Below are 20399 nucleotides of genomic sequence, written 5' to 3'. Positions count from 1 at the left end.
GCGCGTCAAGAGAGGTTACTCTTAGTCTTCTCTTTCCAGGAGCGTCCTTACGTTTCACGCTCAAGCGTCCAGCTTTCGCTTTCAAAGCGTCCTTCTGAGCGCTCTCGAAAGCCTTCTCCACAGGCAAAGCGTCAAGCAAACATCCCGACAATAGTCTTCCAAAGCGTCCTGCCGCAGGGTCTTCAAAAGCGTCCTCCAAGGGCGTCCTGTCGAGCGTCCTCAAAGGCGTCCTGAACGTGCGGGCGGAGACAGAGACGAACGAGGAGACGGAGAAGGAGACTGCCTCGTCCCTCTTGACAGGCAGTCTAGCGTCCTTCCTACTTGTTTAGGCTCAACTGCTGCTGGGCGAGTCTTCCGAGCCATTAAGGCCGACAATTGGTTCTTGAAGCGACGCAAGAATACTCTTCGTAGGTGAAGAACCGAGAGGAGGTGAAGGGCTGCGCCTGCGAGAAGAAAACGAGGGGCGGGGGGACGCCTCCCTTCCTTCTCAAAGGTACAGCAACCTGCCTCTCCGAGGCGCGAGAGAAGCGCTTCTCAGAGTCATCCTCGGACGACGTCCTACCTCTCTTCTGAGGAGGAAACGCGTCATACGACGCAGGCGAAGACCGCAACGAGAGCGGAGAGAGGGGACGTAAAGCGTCCTCCCTAGGAAAATGATATTGTTTATGATACAATAAAGTTTCATACATACTTACCTGGCAGATATACATAGCTAAGACTCCGTCGTCCCCGACAGAAATTCAAAATTTCGCGGCACACGCTGCAGGTAGGTCAGGTGATCTACCGTCCTGCCTGGGTGGCAGGATTAGGAACCATTCTGTTTTCTATCATATTTTTTCTCTTCCACCTGTCTCCTTGCGGGGAGGCTGGGTGGGCCCTAATCGTATATATCTGCCAGGTAAGTATGTATGAAACTTTATTGTATCATAACAATATCATTTTCATACAATCAACTTACCTGTCAGATATATACTAGCTGATTGGCACCCTTCGTGGAGGTAAGAGACAGCTACTATATGGAATAGACAGGTAAACAACATATGTTGTAGGTATAAATAAAACCTTGGTTCCTACCTGATAGGTGGTAGACTTCGTGGGTGTTTGCCCAGTAGTCTGCATCACCTCAAGAAACTTTAGCGAGATATGTGATCTATGGCCAAGAGTTCTTGTGGGTCTGCCGAAGGGGTCTTATCCACTTACTCGGCAGAGCCTGAAAGGACTTTGTCAATGGGTGCTGATCCACTTATACGACAATACACCTTATGAAGGAGCGCAACACCGATCCCGATCACCTGATCCTAACACGAGGGTTCGCGCTCAAATTGGAAAGAGTTATCCCCACACTCCTTTCAAAAACCCCAATAATTTCACTAAGTTAAAAAACTTTAACTCAAAGTTAAGGATCAGTGTCGGCTCCTTATCCCAGTAACGTATCCGCAGAAACGTATAAACCAAAAGAGAAGGATCTCTCGTAGGTTAACTTGACATCCTTTGTGTAATGAGAAGTCAACACAGAGTTGCCTCTACCGTACAACACAGCTAATATGTCTTATATGACATATTGTTATGTAAAGAACAAGAATTGCAAAAGAGCGCACTTCCTGCGCTTTTAATTCTCAGCTGTTTGAAGGAATCAAGTCACTAATGAAGTGCTTAGGAGATCTCCATGTTTCAAAGAAGACCAGGGCTTTCTTGAAATGGATCTCACCCGGCTGAAGCCTGAAGCCTGGCAGGAACTCGCGCCTGGCTGGTGCTTCGCTCTTGGTTGGCGCCTAGCGCTTGTCTGGTACCTTTTGCTTGACTGGCGCCTCGCATCTGGATGACGCTTCGCGTCTTAGCTGGAGATTCGCGCCTGAGCCTGGCTTGCGCCTGGCTGGCTGCTCGCGCCTGGCTGGCGCCTCGCGCCTGGCTGCGCTTTGTGCCTGCCTGGCGCCTCGCGCCGCTGCCTGGAGCTTCGGCGCCTGGCTGGCGCCTTGCGCCTGGCTGGCGTCTAGCTCCTGGTTGGAGTGGCGCCTTGCGCCTGCCTGGAGCTTCGCGCTGGCTGGCACCATCGCGCCTGGCTGGCGTCTCGCGCCAGTTGGCGCTTTGTGCCTGCCTGGCGCCTCGCGCCTGGCTGGCGTCTCTGCGCCAGGTTGGCGCTTTGTGCCTGCCTGGCGCCTTGCGCCTGCCTGGAGCTTCGCGCCTGGCTGGCGTCTCGCGCCCGTGGAGTGGCGCCTTGCGCCTGCCTGGAGCTTCGCCGCTGGCTGGTACCTCGCGCCTGCCTGGCGCCTCGCTCCTGCCTGGCGCCTCGCGCCTAGGGTGGCATCCTCCCACTTGCCGGAGCTTCGAGCTTGGTAGAGTCTCGAGGATGTCTGGCAATGTCCACATCGGGACACTCTTATCTGTCCTATATGTTCGCATCTAGCGCATCTGTGTCAGGTTGTAGGCCCGGTCTTTCTCCTCATCAGACAATGACAGTGTTCTTGGGGCTGTCTGCAGGTTTCTTCTTCCTTACTGACTGTGTCAGAAGGTCTTGAGTCGCCTTCTCAGTTAATGAACGAGAAATGTCCTTCACTACTGAGAAGGGAACAAAAAGTCACAAGGCTAGTACAGAAGCGCTGCCCTCTGAGCGTGGAGACCGCTTTGGTTAAAAAGACACTATATACTGTCCTCTTTTTAAGAAGACCTGCTCCAAACAAAGAGGAGATCTCAACCGAGCCATCCTGAACCGCTTTGTCTATACAAGACAAAATACACAGAAGGACTTCTGGTTCGAGTCCTTCAGAATCATGGGCTTTCTTGGACATCACCCCAGGTACCCAATCTAAGAAGTTGAAAACTTCAATACATGAAAGAGTCCCTTGAGGAGATGGTCCAGTTCTGAAATGCCCCAAGTTATACGGGCAGAGTTCAAACCTTGTCTACGTGAAGCGTCAACTAAGGTCGAAAAGTCCCAGCTTCTGACGTAGACGGAAGAGAAATACCCCTATTCTCTCCCGTCTGATATCAAATGCCTCTTTTACCAGCTAGTCTCGCTGGAGGCATGCAGAAGACCGGTTCCAATAAACCTTAACACTTCTTCAACTTCATCCAAGAGTCTAAAGACTGAAGAGCCCTCTTCATCGAAATGGCGGCTTCATTCTAAGAAAAAAACGCGAATTTTCTTCGTCTTTGCACTCGAGAAAAGAGAGCGCGAGAAGGAGGAGAGGCAGGAGTCAAGTCGACAGTCCTTCCTTCTTGTTAAACTCCTCCTCCGATTTACTTCTAACTCGGGGTCTAGATGAGTCTCCGTTGCTAATTCAGTACGTCTTTCCTCTGGAGGAGACAAACTCCTAAAAGGAGAGGGGGCTAAGGGAATGGATATTCCCTCTTCCCCGCTTTAATAGTCCTGGAAGGCGCCAACAGCCCAGGCTTCTCTCCATAAATGGATGACGCTTCCCGCTTGGATGACGCTTCTAGTCAGCCAAGCGTCCTGGCTGACGCCTCCCGTTGTGTGGCTGCTGACGTCTGGATGACGCCTCGCGCCTGAAGACGCTTCGCTCTCAAAAGGCGTCCTAACTGGCGCCAAAATTTTGGTTGGAGCCTCGCGTCTAAAAGCAAGCCCTTTAAATGACTATTCATGTCTTGACGACGTCTCACGTCTCTCTGGCGTTACGTGTCTTCCGTAAGATTCTCCCGATCTCGCTCTCGAAACCGAAGCCTCTGCGATATGTTTGGAAGCTTCACGTCTGCATGACGCCTCTCGCTTCGCAGGGGAGAGAGGACGAGACTTCTTGATTGGAAGCGCAACGTCCTTCCTACGAGGTGCTAACACTACCACCAAAGAGGCCAGTTGCTCTTGTACTGGCAAGATAATCTTCCTTGAAGCTTTTCCCACGTCATCTTCAATCGGGGGAGAAGTAGGAAAAGGAAGCAGTCTATAGGAAGCCTGTTCGTCTTCTCACAACTCTTCCCAATAAATGTTAAACATGTTAACAGTTATTATCGTCGATTCGAGAAGGATCTCTTTGTTAACGCGAATAGGAGCGAAAAAAGAGATTCTCGATGCTCTATGCGATATGAGAGTGTCGTGGAAATGGCCTAAGTGATTAAATGGGTAACGAAATCAGGAACGAATCTTGCCGTTACCGAGCTTGGTGTCCGAGATCTACTGGACTCCTAGGTTAATAACTCGCTAAAACGAGAAAATCTTGGATGGTGCTCTTGGCTCACTGCGCCAGGCTGGCGCTTCTGGCGCAAATTTTTGCGCCAGGCTGGCGCTTCTGGAGCATTGCGCCAGGTTGGTACTTCTGGCGCGTTGCGCCAGACTGGCGCTTTCTTCTAATTCTTTTTATGTTATGTGCCAGAACAGCTGTGCCTTTATGGTACCCCCGACATCCTTTCACATGTTAATTCCGTTCTTAGTAGGAAAAACTTTATATACGTAGTATAGTCCATTCAGGGAAACAAGTTCTGTCCCAAAGAGAATGTTTCCCATCCGACTCATCCATCTTCTTCTGAGCAGGTACTCTAATAACGCTATGCTTCGTAAGCCTGAGAGCATTACATAATATAATGTTCTGCTGCGATAGAATCCTTTAATAATGTTACCTACGGTACACGCATTGAAAGGTTGTACTATCTCTCTTATTGAAAGCTTCTTAGCAAAAGGCATACAATATTTATTTATGTTATCTTAATTATCCCCTCAATCCGAGTTAAGACCGCGATTGTAGGGGAGAGATACGGAAAGTTATTCCTCCCGCAGGAGAGAGAGAGATTCGCCCGACCGCTCATGACTGACACCTACATGGTACTGACAGTAACTGGCATAGGCGTACTGCGTTGGTCTCAGGCTCTCACGAAAGCAGTCCCCGCTTACTCTTCCAGAGTTGCCAGCTACTCCATTAATAAAGGAATTTAATAAAATTATTATCGACTTCAGGAAGTTCTTATTAAACAGCATATTTAAGCGAAACAAGACTTCGATAAATCTAGAAGCTAAGTAGGTGTAGTCTTAACAATCCCTTTAAGCGTAGTCCTTCCTAGGAAGACGTAGAAGGATACTTGTAATTGAGTTGCACAGAAAAGAAGTAACTACGGTATGTGTTTATGAATTGACCGTATCGTATTCTCATACAGCAGAAACTCTACTACCTTCTACTATCTTCGTTCTTTTTTTCGTTAATAGAACGATAGAAGTATATATATATATATATATATATATATATATATATCCTTAAGGAACGAAGTTAATCAAGGAACTCTTTAAATCTTCGTGATTTCTTCATAAATCGCGGAAGAGACAGAATTCCTGTTCATCACTAGGGTTTACGGAAGGAAGTAGATATTTTCTATCCGCCATCATACCCAAACATCGATGAGATCTTATTAAGAAAAACTCCCAAAGCTCTTGCCTCCTCAAAACGAGGGAAGAGCATGGATGAAGGAGAGAGTCCGCATTGAGAGGAACTGCCTAACAAAGGAGTCTTCTGAATAATGAAAAGGGGCTTCTCTTAGTATCAGAATCCTTCTGACAAAAGCAACGGCCGCCTGTGCGACATCTTGCACATTTGCCAGGGAAAGTTGTTCAAGTTAAAATTCAAAGAGGAGTCTCGCGACTGACTCTCTCTCTAATGAAGATTTTTGAAATCTTCTGACGCCTGGCGTCTGGATCCTTGCGCCTAGCGCCTAGCGTCTGGATAGTTCCGCGCGCCTGGAATGTTCCGCACGCTAGAAAGGAGACTCGCTCCTGGAACGTTCCGCTTGCGTGGAAGGTCCCCGTGCGCCCTAATAGATCCGAGCGCCTCTAGTCTTGTTATACGAGCCTCTTGCCAGAAAACGTTCAATGGAAGCATCCTTCTGATTGCCATTCTACTATAAGGCTCCTTAGTTAAGCCTGCCTGTTTTCTTTCTCTTTTTTTTTTTGAAGGCGCCTTGCGCCAAGAAAAAGTTGGCTGGAACGCGGCTCTCACTCAGTTGCTGGAACGCGGCTCGCGTTTATCTGTATGAACAGGCTTACGCTAGTCTGGATGGAACCGGCTCGCGCTAGTCTGATGGAACACGGCTCGCGCTAGTCTGTTGGAACGCGGCTCGCTGCTGGCTGTTGGAACGTGACTCGCGCTAGCTTGCTGGCTGGCTCTCAGCCTCTCGCTCAGTGAGATCAGTGTTCTCTTATTCAGAGAACGAGCCAGATCGTCCGAACTTCTAACATGTACATTCTTCGTCTTTTCGGATGTAAGATGAAGAAACGGAAGAACAGACGCACTTTTTAAAGGCTGCCTTTGCAATGGCTATCCCTGGCAGTCTGGGACGTTTTACAGATCCCGCCGAGGGAAACGCCCGATCGTGGGGATTCTCCATAACCTCCGTAAGGCTTTCGACTTTCCTTCTCCTCTGGGCTTGTGAGTTTGGAAGAGGTCTTAGGGGCCACCTGAGAGCGAGACAGAGCCGATCGAACGCACCCTCTACTAATTAGACGCCTTTCCAATGGCGACTTGGCAGTCTGGGACGATGCTAGCAGATCCGCTCCGCCGGGGACGCCTGATCGGTGGGGATTCTCCATAACCTCCGTAAGGCTTTCGACTTTCCTTCTCCTCTGGGTATGTGAGCTTGGAAGAGGTCTAGGCCTGGGAGCGAAACAGAGCCGAACAGAACGCACCCTCCACTGCACTAACAGTAAAATAACTTCTTACCTTTCAATAGCTCGTATTTAGAGCTACCTTCCTTTGTCTTCAAATTGCAATATGAATTTGAAGATTCTGTGAAGTAAGAAGGAGATGAGGATACCACACTACTAGTAATGTTAATGCTCTAACTGCTCGTTAGTACGAGAGCTATATAAACTTCTAAAGGAAGCGTAACTATTCTTTCCTTACATCGTCAGAAGAAGTTAGCTCAATCAATTCTAACATTTACTACAAGTTATTATGAATAAATATTAAAAATTTTCCTTCTTGCAAACTATGTGATTGTCTACCGAAAAGTTCGGTAGTTACACGTAAACAATTCTTCGAAATTTTCGAAGCCAAAGTTATCAAAACAAATTAATATGCGTATGCCGAACCAAAGATCCAGTACTTCCCTGCAAAGATAGCCCAGAAGATCGATGGCGATGAAATCCAAAAATCAAGTCAGGAGGAACTGCAAACGTTTGTTTACATTCCAAGCGCAGAAAAAATATGCTAGAAAACAGGAATGGTTCCTAATCCTTGCACCCAGGGCAGGACGGTAGATCACCTGACCTACCTGCAGCGTGTGCCGCGAAATTTGAATTTCTGTCGGGGACGACGGAGTCTTAGCTATGTATATATCTGACAGGTAAGTTGATTGTATGAAAAGTCCTTTTCAACGGACGCGAGTCACTCCGAGCGCTCCACCCCTTGCGCGGGGAGGGCGCCTCGGAGGACGAAAAACAGTCCTTAAGGATGCGAGCCTGAGCACGCTCCTTGGCAGCCTGGGAAGTAGCAACAGGTCCTGCCGAAGGGACGCCAGATCGGTGGGGAGCCCCCGTAACCCTCTTGCGGCTTTCGACATGCCCCACTCCCTGAGTTCCTGGGAGTCCGACAGAGGTCTAGACCTAGAGGCATTATGGGGCCGATCTGACGCCCCCTCCACAACACTAGGGGCACGATCACACACTTTACTCGAGCCGTTTTCAAGGGCCAACACTTTGGACTCTAGAGTACGTAATGATTCTAGAATCAGAGAAAGGGCATTACCTTCTCCAGAACACAGAAACTGATGGGCCCTCAGGCAAACAACACAGGCATTAGGTGAAGCAAATTCTACTGGTGTTTAGAATAGGAGAAATGTTACTTCCCTTACCTTTCGTAGAACCGCTCTTGGAGGAAGCCCTCCTGATCCTATCGCGCTCCAACTTACGGCGATAGGATTCATACACCTTCCATTCATCCTCAGTCAAACTTTTGCATTCAATGCAACGATCAACCAGCAAACAAACATGCCCCCTACACCCCATACATACTGTGTGGGGGTCTACCGATGATTTCGGTAGCCTCACCTTGCAATCACTTCTCACACACACTCTGAAGCTCACTGAACTTGATCCCGACATCACGTTCATAGAAAAGCCAATCCAAAATCGAAAAACAGTCCACTATCGCGTATGCCAATCCAAACAATCCAGAGTCAAAACCAAAAGAAAGTCAATCCAGATACTTATAACGAGTCAAAATCCAAAAATCCTGGGCGGAGGTCTGTAAACAGGTGTTTACCGACGGCGACAGAAAAAAAAATATGAATAGAAAATGGGAATGGTTCCTGATATCCGCCTCCCAGCGGCGGGAATGGGTACTACCACCTGGCCGCCCACTGCGTGTGCCGCGAGTTTTGAAATTCTGTCGGACTTCGGAGAATACAGCTATATATATATCTGCCAAGTAAGTTTCATGAACAAATATGTATTTTTTATAAAAATATGAAGGCTTGCTTCATTTTATAAGGTCATCATTTTTGTTTGCTGAGAAATAATGGGCTCCTGTAGTCCGTGTACTATACATGGGCACTTTTAAATGATTACTAAGCTTTCTCAATAAATTAATAGTTCATAACACCCTAAGCTAAAGTCAGTGGATTAATGGTGTGTGCGTTTGTGGTCGTCGCCCTGACTAGTACTGAACGGGGGCAGTGGCACTCTGGCATCTTTTGAGCATGAAAGTATTAATCAGATGGACTCGTAGGATTCCGTTGTAAATATGCTGCGTTGTTCTTTTATTTTTAGCTTTATGAAATGTAATGACCGAGATGTTAAGGCTTAAGCAAACTTTGTGTTTAATTTTCACCACTATAGTCATACTTTTTAGAAAAGGAATGGGGCGGACTCCGGGTGCCACTAACGCTAGTTATGCCACTGGCTAGTTACCTAGCTTTTTTCCGACTTCTAAGTTTGTGGCAATTGATGGCTGCCATATGTATACAATTACTGCTGATGGAGGCACTAAATCTATCAATTCTATATACAAAATTAAGGCTGGCAGTGTTGTAATCTTACCCTTAACTGAACTGAATTACTTGATGGAGACTAAAGTACACCTCAGTCTTAAGATAAGGAATCTTATGCTTTGTGCAATGCTAAAGTGGACACCAGGAGTGCAGCAAGTTTAGGTAGAGTTGACCTTTCTTTCTTACTTGAAAATTTATGGAATCTCCGCCACGATTTACTATAAACACCATAGCTGGTGGCAGCCTACCCAAAGTGAATTTCGACGAAAAGGTCGATGATAAATCCCCCCTTTTCACAACAGCTTCTCTTCAGGTTTATACACTTCAACTCATTCCTCTTAGTGTAATATTCCTTTTGCATTCCTCCCTAAAAATACTGCATTCTATATGGAGCTGGGATAAACCAGTAATTTGCAATAACAATAATAATGCTCAAAGCATTGAACACAAAATGGAGTTAGAAAAATATATGGTTTATTTACATGGGGCATAACTACAGTATAATAGTATTAGTCCCAGATCCCTTGGTTATGAGTAGTGCAAGTTAAGATGGTAGTCTGTGATTACCATGACCTAAATCCCTGCTTTTTTTGTTGGTTATGTTTTGTGGCTTCAAAGATGTACTACACATTTTTTTCTGATGCTTTTTGAGCAATGAATTACTAATATAATTTGTGGTAATCATTCATTTTTCTTTTAACCTGCCTTATTCCCACCATAATACTGAGTAGGGTAGGATTAGGTTTAATTAGGCTATGTTGCATAAATACCTACCAAAATATCAATGTATTTACAGGAATAAGAGCTATTAAAGCATTAGAGTACATATGGAAAAAATTAGAAGAGTTTTTTGCATTTTCAGTGGTATACTACCACAACAAATGTCTATGAAAAAATTTGCCACTATACTCTACATGAAATAAATGCACCAATTATTAGTGGTACCTCTCACAACCTAATATACGCCTTCTTATCTACAGTATTATAAAATAGATGAACAAACATTCTGCCATGCACAATGGCACTTAGTGAGGGGGAGATGGATGGAATGATGATCCTGTCCATGTCAGGGTTCATTGCCATACGTTATGATTAAGCTGAGTTGTATCCATAGATATAGAGAGGAGAGATTGGACACCATATAACAAGCAAAGCAGTCCGTGATGTGCACTGCCTGGCGCCATTGCTATGCGATCTCTCTTGTGTAAACAATAGCACAAACTCATACAATCTTATGGGAAATCCCTGTACTCTTTTAAAACACGTTTTCTCGGATGTCCGTCAAAACTGTCAAATGATTTATGCACCATTTACTATATACAAAATTTACTATACGCAGAAATAAAAATATTTAATTTTGCTGGTATATTTCTTCTATGGTTAGGCCATAAAATTTTGTAGATATGGCAACTATATTATGGTTATTTTCTCAGCAGTCTTTGATGACTGGTAAATTATCTTTGCAGCATTTACCAAGGGCAATGTGTACTACATTTAGAAATAAAAATTTCAATTCTGTCTGCGGTAGTTTGTATACACTTGAGCAATATAGTTGACCAATTTGTCGACGTTATGTGCCTTTCTTTCCACCATACATTTCCAGTCCTGTTTTACTCTAGAGGCAGAACTAATTATCGTTCTTTATTCATTGGTCAAACTGATACAATATGGTAAAATAATTGTCATCCCATATAAGCTTCAGTCATAGGCATATAATGTTAATATTAATAATTAATAATAGGCCAGGTTCAATAGCCTGATACCTGTCAGCCAACATTCACTAGTATTTACTGTTGGTTGGGATGAGAAGTGAAACAAGCTCATCTTAGGCAAGGTCACAATTAGGGTTTCCAGTCTGAACCCAATTTTGGACCCCCTGGATTCCGGGAAATTTAGAAAATAACTCTGGGATTTCCTGGGAAATACAAAGCATCTGAACCATGACATAGAAGCTATTTGTACAGCTTCCAGTGCAATAATTATTAGGCGGTACATAAGTTAAGCTGTGCAACATGTCACAATCTTACTGACCTGTCATTCAACATATTTACTGCCTAAGTTAGGCTAGCCTATAAGAAAAACTTCAGACTTTCATAGCTAGCCAAGACTTGACATGTATTTCATAGTCTGTGGAGAGGGGCAGATTGAAAAATCAGCATTCCTGAAGTTTACACCAAGTTAGGCTACCCTTGCTTGGCTAAGGTTAGGCTAGGATAGGCTCCTCTTGGTTATTTGTTGATCAACCCTGGTAGACTAGTCAGTTTGGAAAGTTTACTTTGCAAGCTATAACGTAGTATGAATTTGAAGTTTCCTTTTAGGTAAAAATGATAATGGTAAAAATGATGTTATTATGATATAACAAAGTTTCATGTATACTTACCTGGCAGGTATATATATAGCTATATTCTCTGTTCGCACTGGCAGAATTTTTCAAAACTCGCGGCAACCGCTAGATCACTGGTAGTTCAGGTGATCGCCACCCCGCTCCCGTGGCGCTGGTGCTCGGAATCATTCCCATTTTCGTTCAGATTTTTCTCTCTGAACCCTGTCTCCTGAGGGGAGGTGGGTGGGAATTTAATTATATATACCTGCCAGGTAAGTATACATGAAACTTTGTTATATCATAATAACAATATTTTCATGTATGACACTTACCTGGCAGGTATATATATAGCTGATTGACACATTCGGAGGTGGGTCAAAGACAGCAACATTGTAAGAGTTTTAAAAAAATTTAAAATACTCTTAGATTCCTTACCTGCTAAGGTAGCTGACTTCAGCATTCCTGCCTCTTAGCCTGCTAAGCCTTAGTAGCTTCCAACTAGGACGTGACCTATTAGTTGATGAAGCTAAATACAAGGGTCTGACAACTGGACGGGACCAATTTGTTGACAGGAAACCCTAGCCCTCTCTTACCACGGGCATTCATGCTAGGATAAGTTAGACCACCTGAACCACACACAACACTAACCTAACACACTACACTTCACAGACTGAAGAGGAAATCACCCTCTCAGACAACCGTAAAAACAACAGCACTTCATTAAAATACCTAGCATGTTAGTAAGTTATGGGGTGGAAAATCCTTTGCCCAATACTGCTCCTGAGGACATATGGACCCAACGTTTGACAATTGTCAAACGTTGTTTTGACGTTTCTAAGGTAATGACTTGCAAACACTGAATTAGTCCTCCAAAACGTCGTTTCAATGATATCTTTGAGGGCCATATTCTTTTTAAAAGCCAACGAAGTAGCTACTGCTCTCACTTCGTGTGCCTTAACCTTAAGGATGCCGAAATTTTCTTCTTGGCATAACATATGAGATTCTTTAATTAGTTCCCTAAGGAAAAAGGCCATAGCATTTTTGGTCATTGCTCTGCTAGTCCTTCACAGAGCACCACAGTGATTCTGAAGTTCCTCTAATCTTACTGGTTTTTATCCAAATAATAGCGCAATGCCCTTACTGGACAAAGAAATATCTCTTGTTCCTGTCCTACTAGATCTGAAAGACCCATCATTTCAAACGACCTTGGCCATGGATGAGCTGGATTCTCGTTCTTGGCCAAGAACCCCTCTTGAAAAGAGCAAACCGCTTTGTCATGTTTCCAACCAATATGTTTGCTAATTGCTTGCAGCTCACTCACCCTTTTAGCTGTGGCCAATGCCACTAAAAAGATGGTCTTTTTTGTGATATCTCTCAACGAAGCTTGATCCATCGGTTTCAAACTTACTAGTTCCTAAAAATTTCAGGACCACATCGAGATTCCAGGAAGGCGCTCTGTATTGGGGCTCCTTCCTTGTTGCAAAGGACCTTATGAGGTCTCTCAGATCTAGATTATTTGTAATATCTAGACCTCTATGTCTAAATACAGAAGCCAACATACTCCGATACCCTTTAATCGTCTGAGTTGACAATTTTATTTCCTTCTTTTAAGTATAAAAGGAAGTCGGCAATTTGGGTCACAGAGGTACTGGATGAAGAAATCTTCCGACTCTTGCACCACTTGCGAAAGATTCCCCACTTCGCCTGGTACAACTTAATAGTAGAGGCTCTTCTAGCTCCGGCCACCGCTCTGGCCGCCTCTCTAGAAAACCCCCTCGCTCTGACAAGTCTTTCGATAGTCTGAACGCAGTCAGACCCAGAGCGAGGGTGTTCTTGTGGTACCTGTTGAAGTGAGGCTGTTTGAGTAGATCTACTCTTGCTGGAAGTGTCCTTGGTACATCTATTGTCCATTCCAGTACCTCTGTGAACCAATCTCGGGCCGGCCAGTATGGAGCTATGAGAGTCATTCTTGTCCCTTGACTCTCCCTGAATTTCTTCAAAACCTTCCCTAATATCTGAACAGGGGAAAGGCGTAGACGTCTAGCCCCGTCCAGTCTAGAAGAAAAGCGTCTATTGCGACTGCTTGACGGTCTGGGACTGGAGAGCAATACGTCGTCAATCTCTTCGTCATTGCTGTCGCAAACAAGTCTACTACTGGGCGACCCCATAATTTCCACAGACTCTGGCATACTTCTAAATGAAGCGTCCATTCTGTTGATAGAAGTTGACCTTCCCTGCTCAACAGGTCCGCTCTCACATTCTTCTCCCCTTGAATGAATCTGGTGAGAAGGGTTACGTTTTCCTTCTCTGCCCAAAGAAGGATCTCCTCCGCCAACTTGCAAAGAGAGATTGAATGTGTCCCTCCTTGTTTGCGGATGTACGCCAGAGCTGTGGTATTGTCCGCGTTGACTTGTACCACCTTGTTGCGAATCACCGCGTTGAACTCCTTCAAGGCCAAGAAAAATCGCCATCAGTTCCTTCCTGTTTATATGCCAAGCCGTTTCCTCCTTGCTCCAACGACCTGAAACTTCTTGAAGTCCGAGAGTCGCTCCCCAGCCTGCGTCCGAGGCGTCTGAGAACAATACATGGTCTGGGTTCTTTTGCTGGAGAGACGCTCCCTTTGCTAACTTCCCCGGAGTTAGCCACCACTTTAACTCCTCTTTGATCTTGCGAGGAATTCGAAACAGGAAGGAATCTGGTTGCGATTTTCTTGGCCAGACTTGGTTCAAAATATTTGTAGGGGTCTCATGTGAAGCCTTCCTAGAGAAACGAACCGTTCCAGGGACGAGAGTGTCCCCAGTAAGCTCATCCCTCTCGTGCTGAACATTGTTCTTTCTCTAGAAAGGCTTGCACTTTCCGGATGCACAGATCTTGTCTGTTGGGAGACGGAAAAGCCCGAAAGGTCACTGAGGAGATCAGAATCCCCAAATAAACTAGCTCCTGACTGGGGTTCATATTCGACTTTTCTAAGTTCACCATCAACCCTAACTCTTTCGTTAATGTTAACGTCATTTCTAAGTCCTCCAGACATTGCTTTCTTGATTGGGCTCTTATGAGCCAATCGTCCAGGTATAGAGACACTCTTATTCCTAGAATGTGTAGCCACTTCGCCACGCTCGCCATCACTCTTGTAAAAACTTGTGGGGCTGTGCACAGTCCAAACAGAGGGCTTTGAACTGAAAAACCCTGTTCTGGATCACAAATCTCAGGTACTTCCTGGATCTTGCATGAATTGGGATATGAAAATATGCGTCTTGAAGGTCCAGGGTGACCATCCAGTCCCCTGGACGTACGCTGCCAGTACTGAATCGGTCGTCTCCATCGTAAATTTTGTTTTCTCCACAAATAAATTGAGTTGACTTACGTCCAGTACTGGTCTCCATCCCCCCGAGGATTTTGCTACTAAAACAGCCGGTTGTAAAATCCCGGAGATAAGTGATCCAGAACAGGTTCTATTGCTCCTTTCTTGAGCATAGAAAGAACTTGTTCTTGTAGTGCTTCTTGTTTTCCTGGATCGCTGTAGTGAGCTCCCAGCTCTCTTGGCGATGTCGCAAGAGGCGGTCTCTTTGAAAAAGAGGGATCTTGTAACCTTCTTTGGCCACCTTGACTACCCAAGGATCTGCTCCCTTTTCTTGCCAAATCTCCCAAAACTTCTGGAGTCTGGCACCTACTGATGTCTGAAGGACTTGCTGTTCATTGTTTAGTACTGGGTTTCGAACCCCTCTTGGACGGAGCTCTTCTTGCTCTGAAGGCCGGACGAGAAAAGGACTTGCCTCGAAAGGGCTGACTAGCTTGCCTTGATTCCTTAGGGGTCTTCTTAACTACCTTGTTGGGTAAAAATTTCCTTACCGAGGAAGTTAACAGATCCTGCGTCGCCTTCTGAGTTAGGGAAAGCGAAATATCCTTGATAATATCCGCAGGAAACAATTGCTCCGAAAGTGGGGAAAAAAGCAATTCGGATTTCTGGGCGTTAGAAACGCCCTTAGCAGCAAAAGAGCATAGGAGTGACCTTTTCTTTAAAACTCCTGCGGTGAAAAGAGATGCTAATTCATTCGCTCCATCCCTTAAGGCTTTGTCCATGCAGGACATAATACTGCTTGGGAGTTGAGAAGCCGTTGCTTCATTATCTTCCACTGTTCGTTCCCAGAGCTCCCAAGGACCAATCCAGAAAATTAAAAACCTCGAAGGTCCGGAAAAATCCCTTTCAAGAGATGATCTAATTCTGATGGAGACCACCACACTTTGGCCGAATTCAAGGCATGTCTGCGGGAACTGTCCACAATGTTGGAAAAATCCCCCTGGGAGGAGGCAGGCACTCCCAGGCAGAGATTTTCCCCTGTCGCATACCAAATTCCGGACTTCGATGCCAATTTGGCAGGAGGGAAAGAGAACACAGTCTTGCCCGCTTCCCTCTTTTCCTTCAACCACATATCAATTCTTTGAAGAGCCTTCTTAGCCGTAATCGAAAACTTTCATCTTCAAAAACGAGGACTTCTTCGGAGTTTTATTCTTGGAGAATTGAGAAAGGGTTATGTCGGAAGCTGCAGGCTGAAAATCCCCTCCAAAAAGTGAAAGAAGGCAATTCGTCAATTTCTTATAATCTGAAGAAGGTGCTTCACCTTCTTTTTCTTCCTCAGATTCTAAGTCTTCTATTTCCTCTTCTGCCGAAGACACATCCTGTAAACCCAGGTCTTGCTGCAGAAAATCTTCTCCAACCTCGCGTGAAGAAACCTGCTCCTGCCGCCTGCGTCCTGCGTCCTTCTGAGCTCCGAGGTTGCGTCCTGCGTCCTGTTCCGGAAGCTTGCGTCCTGCTCCGAAAACTTGCGTCCTGCTTCCTGTTCTCGTAACTTGCGTCCTGCGTCCTGCTCCCGTAACTTGCGTCCTACCCGAGACTCCGAAGCCTGACGAGAAGGAGGCCAACCATCATGCGTCCTCTTAGACGACTTGACTGGGAGAGATGCGTCCTTACGCCTCGTAGGAGGAAGTTCCGATGTTCCCCACGATTTAACCAAATCGGCTAACCTTCCTTGCATCTCTTCAAGGAAGTTCCTAGTCTCTGCTTCCTGGCGTGAAGTCTGAGCAAGCGGAGAACGAAGACGAGACGGATCATCAACACGAGAAACTCGATCTTGAGTTCTACGATAAGGGGAAGATATCGGAGAGACTGCTCCGTATTCAGAAGGAGAGCTCCTATCCCGAGAACCGTCGTACACATGAGGTCTTGCGTCTTGTCTTGACTTAAAGGATCTCCTCCTTTTAATCGGAACCACCTCTTCCTCATCACTAGAAGAGAAAATCTCGGGACTACTCCACCGTTCTTGCGGGTAACGCTCATCTTGAGAAGACGTAGGTCTATGCGTCCTCTTCAGAGGACGCGAAACTTCCGCATAACGTCCATACCTGCCTGACGCAGCACTATCTGTCGAGGAAAGACACTTCCCAGTGTCGCCTTTTCTATGGCGCACTGCTGCAGCCTGGGACGTAACAGGACTGCCTGAAGGGACGACTGATCGTAAGGGAACCCCTCTCGCCTCCCTTCGACTGTCGACATGCCTTCTCCCTTGGGTCTGGGAGCTTGGCAGAGGTCTAGGTCTAGGAGCACGAGTGAGACGATCAGCCGCCCCCTCCACTACACTGACACTTTCAATCGTACCCACTTTTGTCTGTAAGACGTGAATCTGATCGCCCATTGACGCAAGGGCGGCAAACACTTTCACAATATTAGTATCCTCAGAAACAGCAGCGGGCGCAGGAGAGACCTGAGGAGAAGGATTAACAACTTCTACTTGGGAAGAAGGGGGAGAAATAACAGAATTATTCAAGGCCTTACTAGAAGAACCTGACCTCTCACTCCGAGACGCCGATCTTCTTACTCTATCCTTTTCAAGTCTCTCAACATATTTGGTGAAAGTCTTCCATTCTTTCTCATTTAAACTTTCACACTCATTACATCTATTGTCCCAAGTACACAAAACCTCTCTACACTTCTTACATACTGTGTGAGGGTCTACCGAAGCTTTCGGTAGTCTCACCTTACACCCTTCTTTCATACACACTCGAAATACTATACCAGAATCAGACATTATAATAACTTCCAATCGCGATTGCCAATCCAACTTTCCAATACGATACCCAATAAACCATCCAAGTACAGCGAAAGTCAGCTAACGAGTTTCGAATTCTAGCAGGGAACCAACAACGATGTTGCCGGTTCAGTGGCAGAAAAAAATCTGACGAAAATGGGAATGATTCCGAGCACCAGCGCCACGGGAGCGGGGTGGCGATCACCTGAACTACCAGTGATCTAGCGGTTGCCGCGAGTTTTGAAAATTCTGCCAGTGCGAACAGAGAATATAGCTATATATATACCTGCCAGGTAAGTGTCATACATGAAATTGAAAATTAAGTGTTCCGGCAGATCAAATTCAGCAGATCCTCGCTGTACCAGGTTTGAGAACTTAGGGTGATAAAATGTAAATAACACTACCATAGCATTTCATTAACACTCCCAACTGCAGCAGGACTGAATCTAGGCGTCATGATACTAGCCTATGTACATTTTTGTACTACAAATAGCAGGAAAAATTATCAGGCATAACCATGGTTATGTGGACTGATGGCAACCCTACATGCCAATGACTTTTCGGGTAGATTTCAGCACACTGGACAACTTTTCTATAATTTGTCATTTGGAGTAAAATTTTAGGAGCAGTAGGCACGTACCATGGATAAGCAAATCCCGCCCCCCAAGCTTTAATAACAAGCTTATTACAACATTCATTATTTATTTTATAAGATATAAATTCAGGAGTATAGTTGACTGCAATTTGACTGTGATCTAACAAACGTTTACTTGAAGTTATTTCAACACAGCCACAAAGATTTTCGTGAATGAAAGTAAGTCTCTTGTGAAATGTGATCCCCTGTTCTTTTGTGAACTTATTCCTGTAATTGACACAGTTGATGTCCCAGCATTGGGTGCCAGAAGAGGCTTTTATGCTGCTGGTCTCCGCAGTTGATACCGATATCATTTCTGAAGGCCATTGCTTAATAATGGCGCCTTACGTGCATGCGATCTTCACTTGTCTGTCCAATCTCTCCCCTCTATATCTATGGCTGTATCTCTGTTGAAATGCTACTTTTTCAATGACTAGGTATGCCCCTCCATTATGCATACATTACCCCTTAAACACTTTAAACTGTCGAAATTATTTATTAGTAGGCAATACATATTTTACAAGGCTAACTAAACCAATTTAATTCTATGCAAAGGATTTAATGGAAGGCCAATGGTGAGTAACAATGCAGAATAGTTAACCACATGTTCTACCGTGCACTATCACATCTGGGGTTGGGACGGCTATTTGTTAGTAGACATTATATATCCTACTAAGTTAATTAAAATGGGAGGGTGGGTGTCAAAACCCACTCATCCAGGCTAGGGAACAGAACCTGGTACACCTGAATACTGGTAACGCACCAGTCTGGTTCAGCAACTATCTGTTTAAGTGCAACATGGGCGCCATGTTTAGTACCAGCTCCTTGGGGCTGAACGTAAAAACATGACCAAGAGAATGCAAATATCATAATATGTACAAATAAAAGACATTGGGTAACAGACAAAAAAAATACCAAATGGGGGGTAATACTATTATGGTCGCCGACTGGCGAGAACCAGGTAGCAGTCTAGGCGGATGTAGTCCAACTCGTCCCATCGCCAAGTCGTCCCATTGCCAGGTCGGCCCATTGTGACTACCAACTCGGTCCATTGCCAACTCGGCCCACTATATACCAACTCGGCCCACATCCAAATTTACTTTGTTAAAACTATTTATTATTATATTGTGTGTTCTTTTCTTTTATTGTGTTTTGTTCTCTCTTTCGAGATCAGACCTGAGAAAGGTCTCGTTTATCTCTTTCCAAGAAACCTTGTAAATAAATCTCTGAGGTAAGTGAAACAGTTTGAAAATAGAAAGAGTAGTCTTTATAAATAACATATTGATAAAAGTAAAACACATTGCTAAAAGCTTCTAAAAATAATACTGTAGATATTAAAAAACATAGATGGCAATACGATGAGAAACTGCCTTCAGTAATTGTTTGGCCGATCTTTCATCATTATTATATCCATCCCATAGTTTTACAAGTTGGCCGTGATGTTTATTATACTTATGTTGCTGCTTTCTCAAATCCTTCCCCTTCTGACAGCAGCCGCACCTGTAAATTAACTATCTTTGCTTCATTATGTAGGAGCTTTAAAAGTAAATAAAAATTTAAGTTGATCCAGGTGTCATTAGATAGTAACTTAAGTTGATCATCTGTGGCAAATATCAAATGCCGTCTTTCTCCGACAGTAATGGTCAGCCATGTTGTCCTAGCTGCTTGAAGTCTAGCAGTAGGTTTGCAACCATATCAATTATATAAGCTATGGTTCAGTTTCGAAAATTATTCAAAGCCTTGAACAACATTTACGAAACACCTATTACAATGAAACAATGAGACACTTAAGTTCTTGTATAAAGAAGGTTCCTAACCAGTCTCTCTCTCTCTCTCTCTCTCTCTCTCTGTATGTGCGTGTGTGTGTGTGTGTGTGTGTGTATCCCCTCCATCCGGTCCCCTCTATATCAGTATTTCTTTCTTTTCAAACAATTATAACAACCAAATAATTTAAAATGTTTACGGAAACTGCTATTTCAAATATACATTTGAAGAAAGTAAAGATACAGAAAAGTACTAAGAACTTATTCAGTGTATGTGGAAGAAAAGGAAGCAAGATTGACGAAAAAATTCAGTGCTGCTGCAAAAGCTATACTGGACGACTTCATATGATCTGATCTGACCTGTCAAAAATGGGCCGAGTTGGCACAGGCAATAGGCCGAGTTTGCTATCACAAATAGGCCGACTTGGCACAGGCGATGGGCCGAGTTGGTTACACTGAATGGGCCGACTAGGTTATGGGCCGAGTTGGAGCTATACCGTCTAGGCTACAGTTTTACCCAAAACCCTAGGCTAAGAGTAGGATAACAAAGTTGAAATATGTCTTGGACTTGTTTTTAAGCTGGCCATAACCTATGGGCATTGCGTGCCCAATTCACCTACACTTCTATTGCAAAAAGTATCTTTTGCCCTGAGCACGATTGACTGCCATTAATC

Source organism: Macrobrachium nipponense, chromosome 17 (assembly GCF_015104395.2).
Source record: "Macrobrachium nipponense isolate FS-2020 chromosome 17, ASM1510439v2, whole genome shotgun sequence".
In the NCBI taxonomy this organism is placed as follows: domain Eukaryota; kingdom Metazoa; phylum Arthropoda; class Malacostraca; order Decapoda; family Palaemonidae; genus Macrobrachium; species Macrobrachium nipponense.
This window is presented reverse-complemented; position numbering follows the sequence as displayed.